The sequence below is a fragment of the Tachysurus vachellii genome, chromosome 18 (genome assembly GCF_030014155.1).
Source record: "Tachysurus vachellii isolate PV-2020 chromosome 18, HZAU_Pvac_v1, whole genome shotgun sequence".
Taxonomy (NCBI): Eukaryota; Metazoa; Chordata; class Actinopteri; order Siluriformes; family Bagridae; genus Tachysurus; species Tachysurus vachellii.
In genome coordinates, this window is record NC_083477.1 from 17,556,658 (window position 1) to 17,571,761 (window position 15,104).

General features: G+C 37.6%; 1 protein-coding gene across 1 annotated transcript in view; it reads right to left on the bottom strand.

Moving 5' to 3' along the window:
- Window positions 1-386: 386 nt before the first annotated feature.
- Window positions 387-15,104, bottom strand: part of afg2a (AFG2 AAA ATPase homolog A) — a 153,468-nt gene continuing 138,750 nt past the window's right edge. The window contains exon 17 of the mRNA XM_060893313.1: window positions 387-431. The gene's annotated coding sequence lies outside the window, so the exon portion shown is untranslated. The remainder of the gene's footprint in view (window positions 432-15,104) is intronic.

Consider the following 15,104-nt stretch of genomic DNA (forward strand, 5'->3'; position numbering starts at 1 on the left):
GCTTTTAACTCATGTTACTATTTTTCTACATAAAGAGAACACTTTATTTTAGAATAGCTATAAGCGGTTATTTCTACACTTTCTCAACATAGTGACTGTTACAAGGTGCTGAAACTGGAGGCACCTTCTCCTACTGGAAACCCCACCAATACACAATGGCGTATTGTCAGACTTAGCTTATATTACTTGTCCCTGTGAATGAGTTTTCTATTGGATTGATACAGTATTGGAATGAGTGTGTTAGTATAAACCTGTGAGTTACCTTGAAAACACTGTGAGAAGTGTTGTTATAGATAATTAATCAACAACTTTTGACCAATCAGAATCAAGAATTCAACAGTGCTGTGGTAAAATAAAATAACACACACACACACACACACACACACACACACACACACACACACACACACACACACACACACACACACAGTCTCTTTCCTCTGTCAGTATAATGTGAAAACCTTGGGGCAGAGTGAGTTAAAGTGGCTATAAAGGCTTCTAAGACCATTAAACTGCTAATGGACATCCTGACCTTCAAACTCACAAACAAACATGCACACATGTACTCACCACAGGAGTCCAGGAAATACACAGTGTGTGTGTGTGTGTGTGTGTGTGTGTGTGTGTGTGTGTGTGTGTGTGTGTGTGTGTGTGTGTGTTTGTGTGTTTGTGTGTGTTTTTGAGTAAAATGAAATTAGCCCTTGCTGACTTGATGTAGGATGTGAAAGCATTTAAGATTCCTGGAGTTCCAGCAGAATGATGCGTCATTTGTGGCGCACACTCATCCACATGCTCTTAACATTAATACAATAAAGCTGTGTGAAGTATTAAAGGCATATTAGATAAATAAATTATTTTATCCAAATACTCAAAAGACATTGGATAAAATAATACTGTAATTGTAGGATGCTGCAAATGTTTACTTTGATAAAATCAGTGCTCTGTGGAATTTCTTGGAGTAATATGGTAGACCTTCCAAAAATCCCAGACATGGCTCAAGTTAGCTTTCAAGAACTGAACATAGGCCAAATTATGGGGCCCTGTATATGCTCAACCAGGATTCCAGAGCCTGAATTGCTTGAGGGGCCCTTTAGAGACCCTTTTATTATCCCCATGGTAGAGCTGCCTGATAAAACCCTACATATGGCATTCAATGAGCCCTGGGATAAAACTTCTTCAGGAAGCCCTTCATAATTACTCCCCATGTACATACTGTCCATTGAGCCCTAGATTGGAGGTGATTGGAGACAACCTGTGTATGTCCTCTGGTCATCTCTGGGAACCGTGTGCTAAAGAAGACCTTGTATTTACCTGCCTCCCAAATGTGCTACAAAGCTTGGAAATAGTATGATCTACTCTATGAACTTTGGAATGGAACTACATAAAGAAGCCCTGTACTGTACATGTTCATCTACTGTACCAGTGTTGGTATGAGACTCAGTTGAGGATCCCGTTATAATTATGGTCACCTATAACCCCAGGGATAAAACTGGTTGTGGAACAGCTCAAAAAGCTCCTGTATCTTCTGGCAGTTTGTGCTTAAGCAGTTCCAAGATTTAAAGCCTTTGAGCCCTGCATGGAGCTCAAAAGTTTGTCTTGGATTGGAGCTGATTCAGAACATCCTGTTTATATCCTCTGGTGATCTCAGTGACACTCTACCAAATAAGACCTCATATTTACATGTCTCTTAGAGGTGCAAGAAGAAGAGCTCTATAATGGCAAGAGTAGGCTCTATATTGGATGGTGATGCTAAAAGACTGCTATATTCACTGACTTCTGAGCCCTGTGATGGAGCATTTTAGGTGGCCCTTTATAATTATGCCCAATTATACCCCAGTGGTCAGAGTTACCTTTGTTTACCAGTGTTATCTTTGAGTTTTGGATTGTAGCTGCTTGAGGACACCCTGTATTTGTCCTCTTGTGATCTCTAAGATCAATCTCTATTGTATGTACACACCTTAGCACTGGGGTACTAGGTCTGTAAGATGCTGTAAGAGCATCTATATTAACCTAATAGTCCTGAGGGAAATCTGCTTGTATTTGCTTTCCTGTTAGTCTTCCTGTTTGCATTTTTCTCACTTATGCACTTTTTTTTTTTTTTTAAACTTTCCAAGGAGTCTCGGGCTATGCTTTCCCAGTGGGAAACAGAGCCATTTACTATTTGTAAGAAAGCAAAGAATAGTTTTCTATCATACACACCACTAAAAATGATTACATAATAAAAATAATAATGTAATCATAATACATATTACATATATATATTCAAACATATAACATAAAACATAATACATATTCAAAAATGCAGTTGATCTTTATGAACCTCATATGTGCATTGGAATGGCACTGTATTAGGAGGCCTAGTATAATCACAGTGAGCTATACCATCAGCAGGCTGTGCTGTTTTTGACAATGGTGCCTCATCAGGATAATGATTAATTAATTAATTCATTCATTCATTTTCTACCGCTTATCCGAACTACCTCGGGTCACGGGGAGCCTGTGCCTATCTCAGGCGTCATCGGGCATCAAGGCAGGATACACCCTGGACGGAGTGCCAACCCATCGCAGGTCACACACACACTCTCATTCACTCACGCAATCACACACTACGGACAATTTTCCAGAGATGCCAATCAACCTACCATGCATGTCTTTGGACCGGTGGAGGAAACCGGAGTACCCGGAGGAAACCCCCGAGGCACGGGTAGAACATGCAAACTCCACACACACACTCCAACCCATCTCATCCAATGACCTACCCATCTTCATCCCATTTACCCCACCATCAATCCCCTCCACCTACTTATCCATTATTTACATATTCCAACCACTGTACCAAAAATACATACCATATATCCATCTACTCCACTATACTCTGACACTGATAATCTCCCACCAATCAACATCAACTCCATATACCCAGGGTACTCTATCCAATACACAGAATTCATCACATCTATTCTAATTATCCACATCTATGATAATCTATGTATACATACCTCAGTCTAACCCAATTCCACCCAATATACTCCAACCCATCTCATTTAACCCCCCAACATCAATCAACTCTATTCTATCTACCCATCTACCCTGATCAATCCCTTATTGATCTATTATTGACCTGATCTATCCTCTGTAGACAAATTGACATATTATATATTCATTTTCTCCATTGCACTCCAACATTCACCACTTATCCATTCTAATCTACCCCAGCATCCATCTCACCCCATCTATTCCCTGTATCACATCTAACCAAATCACCCATCTACCTAATCAATTTTTACTGATCACAATCTACCCCGGTTGTGACCTACACTGATCACCCTTTATCAAGCTCATTGTGTATATCCCATGTACCCAAGCTACCTTATCATCTTCATGTACTTCCATCCACTATGATCAGCCCTTTTCTGATCCACCCCAAAGTTGTTATAGACACTGTAGGATGTAAATTCCAGATGTTTCCCTTGCCCACCCCTTCAAGCTAAGAGAGGGGATTTCTGCAAGAGGAAACAAGAGATCACTGACCCCCACAAAGCGCTGTAAACTCAAACCCACGGCAAGGGACAAATCCAGGAAAAGGCAAACTGCATCTTCTGAGGTCAAATGTCACTCCTCTGGATCAAATCTGCTTTTACAGCAAATTCTTTTTTCAAGGAAATGAACTTGGTGACACAAATATAGGTCAACTCCATCCAAGGCCTGAATAATATGTGTACAATATAAACCTATGTTGTGACATATAACTTTGTTGTGAGATTTTAGATTACTGTCTGTTTGTTGTGGTGTGGACAGATATGAAAAATGTAAAAAGTGCAATAAATTTGGACGATGGAGCAAGTGTGTGTTATAGTCTCTCCAGTGTTGTGTGTGATTGACATTTGATGATATCCAGCCATCATTCCTTTTCAGAATACTGAAGCTTTTGAAATGCCTATAATTTTATATTAGTTTCTAATGTCAAACTCTCTCTCTCTCTATCTCTCTCTCTCATTCCTTTCCTCTTGCTCTTTTTCCAGAATACTAATTAAAGCCACATGAGTGTGCTAAAAGATCTCCCTCTTGCTGAGCTGAGAAGACACACACACTCTCACTCTCTCTCTCTCTCTAACACACACACAGAAATGTGGGTCAGTCTATCCAATCTGCTTACTGGACTGAACCTGCCTGTGTGTCAAACTTGGAGCCACAGTGAGCATGTGGTTCAGTGCAGACCTGCTTCCAAACACAGAGTCACATAAGCACACAGTACAGAAAAGAATGCATGTCATGTTCCAGTGTGTGTATAAGAGAGAGAGAGAGAGAGAGAGAGAGAGAGAGAGAGAGGCATGGGGGGGGGTAGTCTTTAAGTGTGTGAGTGTAAAGAAAAACTATACATTCCTATTTTGTTCCTCATTAACAGCCTTTGTGGGTGTGTGTGTGTAAGAGAGAGAGATTGAGATCACTGTAGGTAGGTGTAGGTTAATTAATTAATTAATTAATTAATTAATTTGTACATCTGCTTTAAAATAAGGTGAGAATTCACCTCAGATGCTCAAAGACCTGAGACACCTGGCAGGAAAGTGTGTGTGTGTGTGTGTGTGTGTGTGTGTGTGTGTGTGTGTGTGTGTGTGCTGAAAGTGAGAAAAGAAATAAAATGAATACTGAATAAAAACTGAATAAATGATTTCCTCAGTAGAACAACATGCACACAGACTTCGCTCTGAGGCAGACAGATGTTGAAGTGCTTAGTTAAAAACTACCAAATTCCTAACTGAAATACATTACTATCTGTTAAGCACTTTACAATATGCCCTAATATAAGAAGTGTGTGTGTGTCTGTGCCTGTGTGTGTGTGTGTGTGTAATACAGTTTTGTTTAATATATAATAGTGTGTTATTAGACCTGCATTAAAGCAGCAGCATTGCAAGTGGAGTCAAAAACAGAGACATAAATAAAATCCTTACTTTATTGTTACTCCTTTGTAACCCATCACCAACCCCAATTACTTTGCAATGCTTCAGTTCACACACACGCACACACACACACACATACACACACACGCACGCACACACCTTTATTTGAGAAGGCGTGTCTCTATTGAACCTCCCCCACACTGGCCTCTAACTGAAAACCATCAGTATTTATGACCTGCTGACATTATTATCCTGTTCACGTACACACACACACACACACACACACACACACACACACACACACACACACACACTCATATATGTGCACTCACTCATATATGTGCACACAAACATGAACCCCACACTTTCTCTTGATGACACACACACACACACACACACAGGTTGCTATTTGCCGTAGCAGTGTGTGTTTGTGTGTGTTCTTATGTTGAAGGCCAAACATTTCAAATTTCATTATTCTCATTTTGTGGGTTTTTTGTTTGTTTGTTTGTTTAATATTAGATTTTTTATTATTTTTTTTTTTCATGTCAATCAAACTGAATGCTAAAATATCCCTCATTATTTTTTTTTTGTGGCACATGTAGACACAGACAGACATACACTCGAGCACACACACATACACACACACCTGAATCTTGGAGGAATAATGTGAACTTAATAATGGTGAAGGTTTGATGTTGCCCTGTCTGTCAGGTTGGAATTGATTTTTTTGCACATCCCCCGCTGTCAAGCTTCGTACCCGTCATTCCTTATACAGACCTTTCATGACCCCTCCTCACACACACACACACACACACACACACACACACACACACACACACACACACACACAATAGCTGCAGGTCAGACACGGGTGGAGGACAGTGTCTTTGTTTCTTAGCTTGCACACACACAAACACACACACAGACATGGAAACACACACGGAAACATACACACGCATTGAAACACACAGAATCATACACACACACGGAAACGCACACACAAACACACACGGAAACACACACATGCACAGAAACACACACATGCGCACGGAAACACGTACACGTAAACTATTAGAAATAATTCACAAGAGCATTTGCATAACTTGCATAACGATTTGCATAACTGCTCAGTCGACAAGTAACTATTTTTCAATTACAGTACTTCTAGATCTTCTACGTCTATGGTTTACATCTGATTGACAGAACAAGGGATAAAATAAACATAACTGAGGGAGAGAAGGTGCTGAGTCAGTTAGAACAATGCATTAGGGTAATGAGACACAGACGGATTTACGACGGCTCTCTTTGTACTAATTCAGTTTCAGTTCAAATATGAACCTTTCAAGTTTAAAAAGATGTCTTCTGTTCAACAAAAACAGACTTTTATCTACAGGAATTGTGCCTAACTGCATGACACAATAATAACCCTGTCGCTTGGTGCCCACTGAAGTGGCTTCTCTCATTGGCTCAGTGTCTGGTTTGGGTGGCTTTGTTGACGGAACATTTTATTACCAACTCTGGCCTAATGTTGATTTAACATTCATCCAACAATGGTGCACTTTTCACTTACAGCATTTGGCAGACATCCTTATCCAGAGCGACTATCATTTTATCTCATTATAATACAACCGAGCAATTGAGGGTTAAAGGCTTTGCTCAGGATCCCAGCAGTGGTAGCTTGGTGGAAATGGGATTCAAACTCATAACCTTCCAATTGATAGTCAAACACCTTAACCATAATAAAAACCAAAATCAGCCATGACCCATCCTTAGCCCAGACGGCAAGCAGCAACAATGACCAGAGGCTGATCTGTAATGTGATGAGCTACAGATTCAGGCCCCTAAGACATTGACCCAAAGTTAGCTCCACATTAGCCAGGCTTGTCATGCCCAACCCTGGCACGCCCAACCCTGGCACAACTTTGTTATATTTGTAAATAATAAATCAGAACATGCCACTTTCAGACTCTAACACTTCAATTTCAAAAATAAAATGAGTAATTCCTTGGCAAAAGCACAGTCAAACAAGTCAAACCAAACATGTCAAAATCACCAAAGATCCCTAGAGTTTCCGCATTTTTCTTTGTTCTATACAGTCCAATCTTTACAACTTGAATAGTAAAGATAGAAAATATTTCTGAATATTACCTAAGATTATTAAGCCACACACATTTTTTTCCATCTTTCTACCTAATGTTAAGTTTTATTCTTTTATTTCAGTTTTCTTGTTATTAATATTTATATTTATATATATATATATATATATATATATATATATATATATATATATATATATATATATATATATATATATATATATATGTGTGTGTGTGTGTGTGTGTGTGTGTGTGTGTATATATATATATATATATATATATATATATATATATTCTAAAATAAAGATTATGTAAAATTAACAAATTAACATATTTCATCTCATTCTTCTAATTTTCTTTTTCTTTCTCTTAATTAATTTATTTCGATATTTAACATTTAATTCTTTTTATGTAATTGTTATTACTTTCTTTTATTTTACTTTCTTTATTTTTTATTTAAATTTGTAACATACACATAGGAAGGGTTCATTTGTATCTCAAGGGGGAAAAAAATAGGCGAACTAAAACATTCCCAGGTAAGAATTTGACTTAATTTGGCATATGTAGTGTAAAATATCTGATAAAAAAATAAATAAATAATTGCTTCAAAAGTTGTAGACCTCATCATTATGAAACAGAAGAGTGGGTCGAGCTCACGGACATATTGTGTTGTATTTAAATGTAACTAAACTATTAGTCATTATAACTTCCCTGTGTTAAGACCTTGTATACTTAGTATATTTAAACAAATAGATTCAAGTGTAAAAGGCTTTAATAAATAGTGAAATGTTTCTGCAAAACACTGTTACATAAAGGTAATAAATGAAGGTTGCATGTGAGTAATGTTACTGCTCTATTTGTGACTTTGCTCGAACACACATTTCTTTCATCAAGTCTTGCGAGACATTAAACACAGATTCATAAGGGAAATAATGACATGAGTTCAGATGGAAAAAAAGCAAGCATTCATAAAATAAATTGAAATCTTTTTTCCCCGCTACATTTCTGAAAAAACTCACACTTTAAATCATCAGAAGTATAGAAACAGAAAAAAAAATTAAAGTATAAAATTTAGTTACTATTTTTCTCTAACATCTATCCCTAATGATCAAGCCTGATATAACATGAGGAAGAAACCCTGAGAGGAACCAGACACAGAAGGGAACCTCATCCTCATTTGGGTGACACTGGACGTGAAATAATGTCAACGTAAATAACAACGGTTTATATTCATTCACCGCTTAACATCTCATATTTGTCAATCGACTTCCCCATAGCAGTTTGAGGGATGAGGTTTGATTCCTGCCTACAGCCTCTATGTGGGCGGAATTAGTATTTTCTCCCTGTACCTCAGGGATTTCCTCTGTGTACTCCAGTGTCTTCCAAAGTAGAAAAGACATGTGTTGCAAGCTGATTGGCATCTTTAAATTGTACAAGTGTGTGCTTGTGTCCTGTGATGGGTTGGCAGCACATCCAGGATTTGTCCCTTGACTTGTCTCCCACTGGAGTCTCTTGGAATATACCCCTGGTTCTTTGTGTAAGATTGGATGTAAGATGGACTTTTTCCATACTTTTAAAATGTTAGTTCTGTGAGTTGAAGTTTTCTGGGGTTTTGTTGTAAACAGATGTTTGCCACTGTCTTAAAGTAAAAAAATTAATCCAGCCAAAAAACACTTACACATACAGATACACACTCACAACACACTCCCACGTGCGGTTAGCACAGAAGCATAGACATGTTAGCAAATTTTAGCTTATAATAACAAAAACAAGTAAATATTTTTACCAGAGGCAAAAAACAGTGGAATTCTGCTTAGGGTAAAGATACAAAAGAGAAGAACTGTATCTTATACATGTTTCTCCAAAATGCAAATTCAACAGGATGTAGGAGCAGCTGATTGCTAGGTTTTATCTTCACTTGGGACACTATTATGGGATTTATGGGATTATCATCCTGACCATGATTAATTTAAGAGAAAACGGTTCATTTAAGAAGTTAGATGAGACAGGAAGGAAGTGCAGGTTTGTCCCTGTTTTTACCCTGACTACACTTTTCCATGTGTGTTCCATCAGTAATTGGCTCAGCTGGTAAAAACTGGCCTCACAAGAAGCGGCTTTCTGTACAATTATTAAGCAACACTGACCTCTGCTGGAGGAAAGCGACACTGCGGTTGCAATCCTTTTTTACAATGTGTTTTTTTTTAAAAATGTGTTTTGTGTAAAAATGTGTTTGGTGTCTTAACACAACCGTGTGTTTTTATGTAACCTGTGTTATATATGCGTAGTTCTTTTGGCTTAAATAAACCTAGCAAGTTAACACTAATAATGACAAACATTAAAGAATAAACATTATACCTACGGTTGATGTGGCTCAAATCTTCTATATGATAAGCTTATATGTTATATAAAGGTCATTTGTTATCATATTTTCATTTTGAAACGCAAAAAGACTTTGTTTTAATAATGTTAAGAAGACAAAAAATGCCACTAAAGCTAGCTAGTGGAGTATGTTAGCTAAGCAATGCTAACTATTAAACTAAAATTAATGATATAATGAATTAACTTTTTTTTGTTTAAATATCATATATATATATATATATATATATATATATATATATATATATATATATATATATATATATATATATAAACAAATAACTAAATAACTTAGGAGGAAAAGATGGATGTTTCTACAAGACAACAATACAAAACATACTTCCAGAATAATTTTGAATAATAGAAACAAAGAATAATTGAAACAAAGTACTTCAGCTAATGGTCATTGGTTGGTTTGTTTGGAGGTTGGTTTCTTTCTTTCTTTCTTTCTTTCTTTCTTTTCTTTCTTTCTTTCTTTTCTTTCTTTCTGCTTTGTTTATGCTTTTCAATACATATGACTAAAGTCAAAAGTGATTATGATAGATAGATAGATAGATAGATAGATAGATAGATAGATAGATAGATAGAATATGTAAAAAATAAAGGTAATACATTAAAATTTAAAAATTCTGTGCAAATCTAGGTGTTCAATTTTACGTACATTGTGTAGTATAGTTCAGAACAGCTGTCATCAGGAGGATGCTAACGATTTGTAACACCGCCTTGTTGTCCCACTGACAACAGCCACCATTTTAAAACGTTAAAGCCACTGTAGCTTCGCCCAATTTTGCTACCCATGTATAATTAACCTCTCAATTAAATGTGTTAAGACACTGAGTTCTTGACAAATCTCTATTCACAGAGTTTCAATGTGCTAGGAGTTATGGGAAGTAGTGTTTCTTTTGTGTTTTGTGTATGAAGACATTATGGGGGGGTGTAGCAAAGATCGTTAGTGAGTTTATGAAGCTAGCTTCAGGGCTGTCAAGTGTCACGCATTGAGAGTGACAGTCACGCATTTGGGTCTTTTCTCCCGCTCTCCTGCCACACATTGTATTTCTCACGCAGAAAAACCTTTGACTATTTATCATATTTAATATGCCGCAGTGCCCAAAATGTATCTGTCCGCACCGCTGTCTCTATGGAACCAAGCGCGTCTTCCCTGGAGTTCTTAGTCGAGCCTGACACTTATCAGCCAATCAAAAAAAGAGGCTACACAATAGGCAATCAGAAAATAGCACTATTGTATCTGGGTAAGATTTAATGCAACAACGCAACAACCAATAAAAAAACATATTCATTAGAGAGGGTATTTTCGATGGTCTTTGAACAAAACCTCAACACGAAACAGCTTGTCTCTGGACGGGACATTGTCCTCAATCATGACACTAAAAATGTCTGGACTTGAGCCAAACTGTTTTAAATTGGAGCAACATTACAAATGATAAAGGGGTCCAAAAAGGCAACAAACACTTACAATAAACAACACCAGTCATAATCTCTCTCTCTCTCTCTCTCTCTCTCTCTCTCTCTCTCTCTCTCTCTCTCTCTCACACACACACACACACACACACACACACACACACACACACACACACACACATTAATAAATGGAAATTGAACAAATCTTTTGTATTTGGTTAAAATGCGGTCAGTGATCCTGGTGAAACACAGGGGTTTTGTTTTTTTTTTTTTTTTGAGGTGTGTGTGTGTGGGGGGGGGGGTTGCTGGGGGGGTTGGAAATGTCACTCTTGCCTGTCTTCAAAACTTGACAGCCCTGTAGCTTGCTTTGCTAAATCTGTCAACAAAGCTAGTACAAGGTCTTGTCAGTTAAACTTGTCAGAAATTCAGTCAGTTGAACTTAAATATATTTTAAATAAAAGTAAAGCAGGTTTTATATGTTTTTATATGTTTTTTTATATTATGACCACCGTCTCACGTTAGAAATAACTGGCTAATGTGAATGTAGACTCAGACTTGAAGCATAACTCAAACTGTATCATGATGTTTTCCGGTTCTCCACTAGATGGCAGCAACGCATTAAAACTGAATGGTATATATTTATATATATTTTCTACATACAGATGATGAGTGCTTATAGATGTACGTTTATAGATTGAGCTGCTCTGTTAAAACTGTTTTAACATGAAACAAGCTGAAAAACATGGCTGTATATCCACATATATACATAATGCCATAAGCTATCAGAGAACAGGGAACGTGCCACATATGCACAGAGATAAATACTTATACAGAGCAGAACAACGTGTCCATATTGAGTTCTGTTTTTATGCATATAGATATATATGGGTATGTGCACGTGTTGAAAATAGTGGAGGGGGGCTTCTTACACACACACACACACACACACACACACACACACACACACACACACATACACACACACACTGTGGGGTCTTTAGGGTGCAACAGCAGCCCCTGGAGAAATTCCTGAGATGTTTTCAGGGATTTCTCAGAAAGGGCGAAAAGCAGAAATTTCGATGGTTTGGGGGGCAAAATGTCACGTCCACGTAGTAAGTCAAGCACTGATGGATTCAGGCTGAGTGATTCCACTTGCACTCATTGCATAGACATCTGCGTAGGTAGGACATCTGCGTAAAGGTTGGAATGAAACCGTTTCAACAGTTCAAGCGTTATTGATTCAAGAGATTCAAGATAAGATAAATAATCACTAATACACTTTAGTGTTTTTCAAACTCGAAGAAGTTAAGCCTGGGTAATCGTAAACTCCGGATAAACACAATCCTGGGTTATCTTGTTTGAGGTTTCACACTGCTCATACTTTACCCGGGTTAACAATTAATCCTGGGTGTTTATTATCATATTCCTAAACCCTGGGTTTACCTTCTTATTTGCATATTTGCTCATCAACCACCTTCACTGGAATGAGACAGTGCTAACGCTTTAAATAACACCTTGTGAGAAAAAATTTCTTTTTATTTGTTGTCTAGTTATCCAGGTGGTTATTCTTGACTTCAGTCCGTTTTTTTGTGAACCAACATTTCTGATCATAAATGTTCTCTTTGTTCCAATTAACATGTTTCCCTCACCATTTGATGTTTTTCTAGTTGCCCAACAACATTTTTACAGATAAAACATGTTAAATTCTGAGGTAAATTTTATTGTTAAACCTGTCACAATTTCCAAAACAGGCCTGACAAGTTCGGCATGTATGAAACCAGCATTAAACATCATAAATCTTTGAGTATACATATGATTTTTGGTAACACTGACTTAGTTGTGGCTAACCAGCTTGTGTAATTTCACTATTTATTGAACTTAATCAAGCAAGCAAGGAGACTTGGGGCGACGAGGCGGCTGTTGTGGTCGAAGCTAATTTAGTTCTAAGGACCTTAACGTTTACAGAATATTATGAACGACAGTGTTTAAAGGATAAATGTTTACAGATTAGATTCAAAACATGCATTATAAGAATGCTGCTATCGTGCATATACCACACACACACACACACACACACACACACACACACACACACACACACACACACACGGCAGCTGGGTGTGATTAAATGTTTATTTACTTTCATTCTGAAGTATGTTGGAATGCATTATGGCGTATTAAAGGGAACACGGCATACATTGCTTTATTCGATAACATATGGGAACCAACCACACACACACACACACACACACACACACACACACACAGAGCCTTTAAATAAATAAGAGAAGGAAGGAAGGAGGGATGTTTTAGCAGTCAAAAGGTCCAACCACAATAAAGACTCTACCTTTCGCTTTTATTCCTTCTTTAAACTTGCACATCAAAGGATGAGTCTATCACACACACACACACACACACACACGCACACACACACACACTACCCTGTTTCTGTTCTTTTTATGAGTTATATGAAACACACACACAGAATATAAATCACATACCAGCAATCCAGGGGCCTTTCATGTGCTGGAATCTGTAACACACACACACACACACACACACACAAATTCGATGAAGCCAAGCTCTCATAACACCAACATGTAGTCAACTGTACAACTGCATTGATAGTGATGACAACAACAACAACATAATAATAATAATAATAATAATAATAATAATAATAATAATAATAATAATAATAACATATTGAGTATCCCATGTCCAGTGGAGGTGCTATTTCTATGACCACCCAATATCCTTATATTTCACAGTCAGTCAAAACCTGTCACCAGCTGTCCGTTCTTGTGACTGTTAAAAATATTTGACAACTTTTGCGATAAAGCAGGAATCCAAGGCTTTTCTTTGGGAACACTGGGCTCTTGTGCTCGCTGTAGCCTCAGATTCCTGTTTCCTGGCTGGCAGGAGTATGAGCTTGGTGTGATCTTCTGCTGTCCTAGCACATCAACCTCAAAGGTTTGATATGTTGATATGCATCCTGAAATACTTTTCTGCTAACCTTGAGTGTTTTTTTAATTACCTTTCTAGAGTAACACCTAATTCCCAGGATGCTGGATAATCCTTATAATAGTTTTTGTTTTAGATTTAAGAAAATGTTTATGGAAGGAGCCATAACTTTACTTTACATTTTTTTCCATCGCTGGAAAGGAAAGATGACATCATGTTTTGTAATTTCTCCGGAACAGCTATAATATAAAAAATAACAAGAACTGACTTGTTTCACAGACGTCTCACACTTCTAAATCGCCAACGCTGAGGTTTAGCCCCATATACACAGCCTAGAGATAAATGGGATTGCTGTGGAAACCATGACGATGGCCTTAGAACTGCAATGATAAGTTGTGTTCAACCTGATTATTTCAGACCTTCAGTGAGAAGAGACCAGTGAGATACCTGTGAGTATCCAAAGGCATCTAGAGATGTTCCAGCTCCAGTTGTGTTCCGCTTCATGAAGGTTTCAGACATTCAAAGAGAATATTCCAACTCCAAGTGGTCTTTGAAGACAATGACCTCTTAATCAATACACAATTGCCAGACTGTATCTTACTGTAGAAAGGACATTATTCATAACAACACTTTCTGGTGTTTATAACAGTTTATAATCCCACCCTCCAGTGTCACCCAAATCAGGATGAGGTTCACTTTTAAGTCAGGTTCTTCTCAAGGTTTCTTCCTCTTCCATCTAAGGGAGTTTTTCCTCACCACAGTTTTACACAGTTATTGTCAACCAGATAAGGATGAGGTTCCCATCTGGGTCTGGTTCTTCTCAGGGTTTCTTCTTCATATCTTCTCAGGGAGTTTTTCCTCACCATGTTGTTCCAGATGAGGTATCATACGGGAGAATTTGATGTGAGCGGTGATACGGTAGAGGGAAACTGGGCTGGTTGAAAACAAGGTGTGCTGCTGCATTCTGAAACATCTGAAAGGGTTTGAACATCTGGAGATGGTCTATTTTGGAGATAAGAGCCTTGGTCTGGCTTGATCAGTTAGATAGGATCCGATTTTTCTTTATGTCATCAAATATCATAAATTACCGTACATTAACAACAAATATATATATATATAAGCTTTAAGATGTTGAGTGATTCAATGTTTCAAGAAGAAAAAACCTTCCTTGCTCTTCTAAAGCAGCCGCATGGGACAATGAGTCAATAGGATGTTTCAACTCTAAATGGAATTCTGTATGAACAGTGCAAAGGAACTACATGGAAAAAAACCAACATTTTTTTGTTGGTTTTTGGCTTTCTTCTTCTCCTGTTATCTTACTTTCTTTTTCTGCAACATGGATATGATGAAG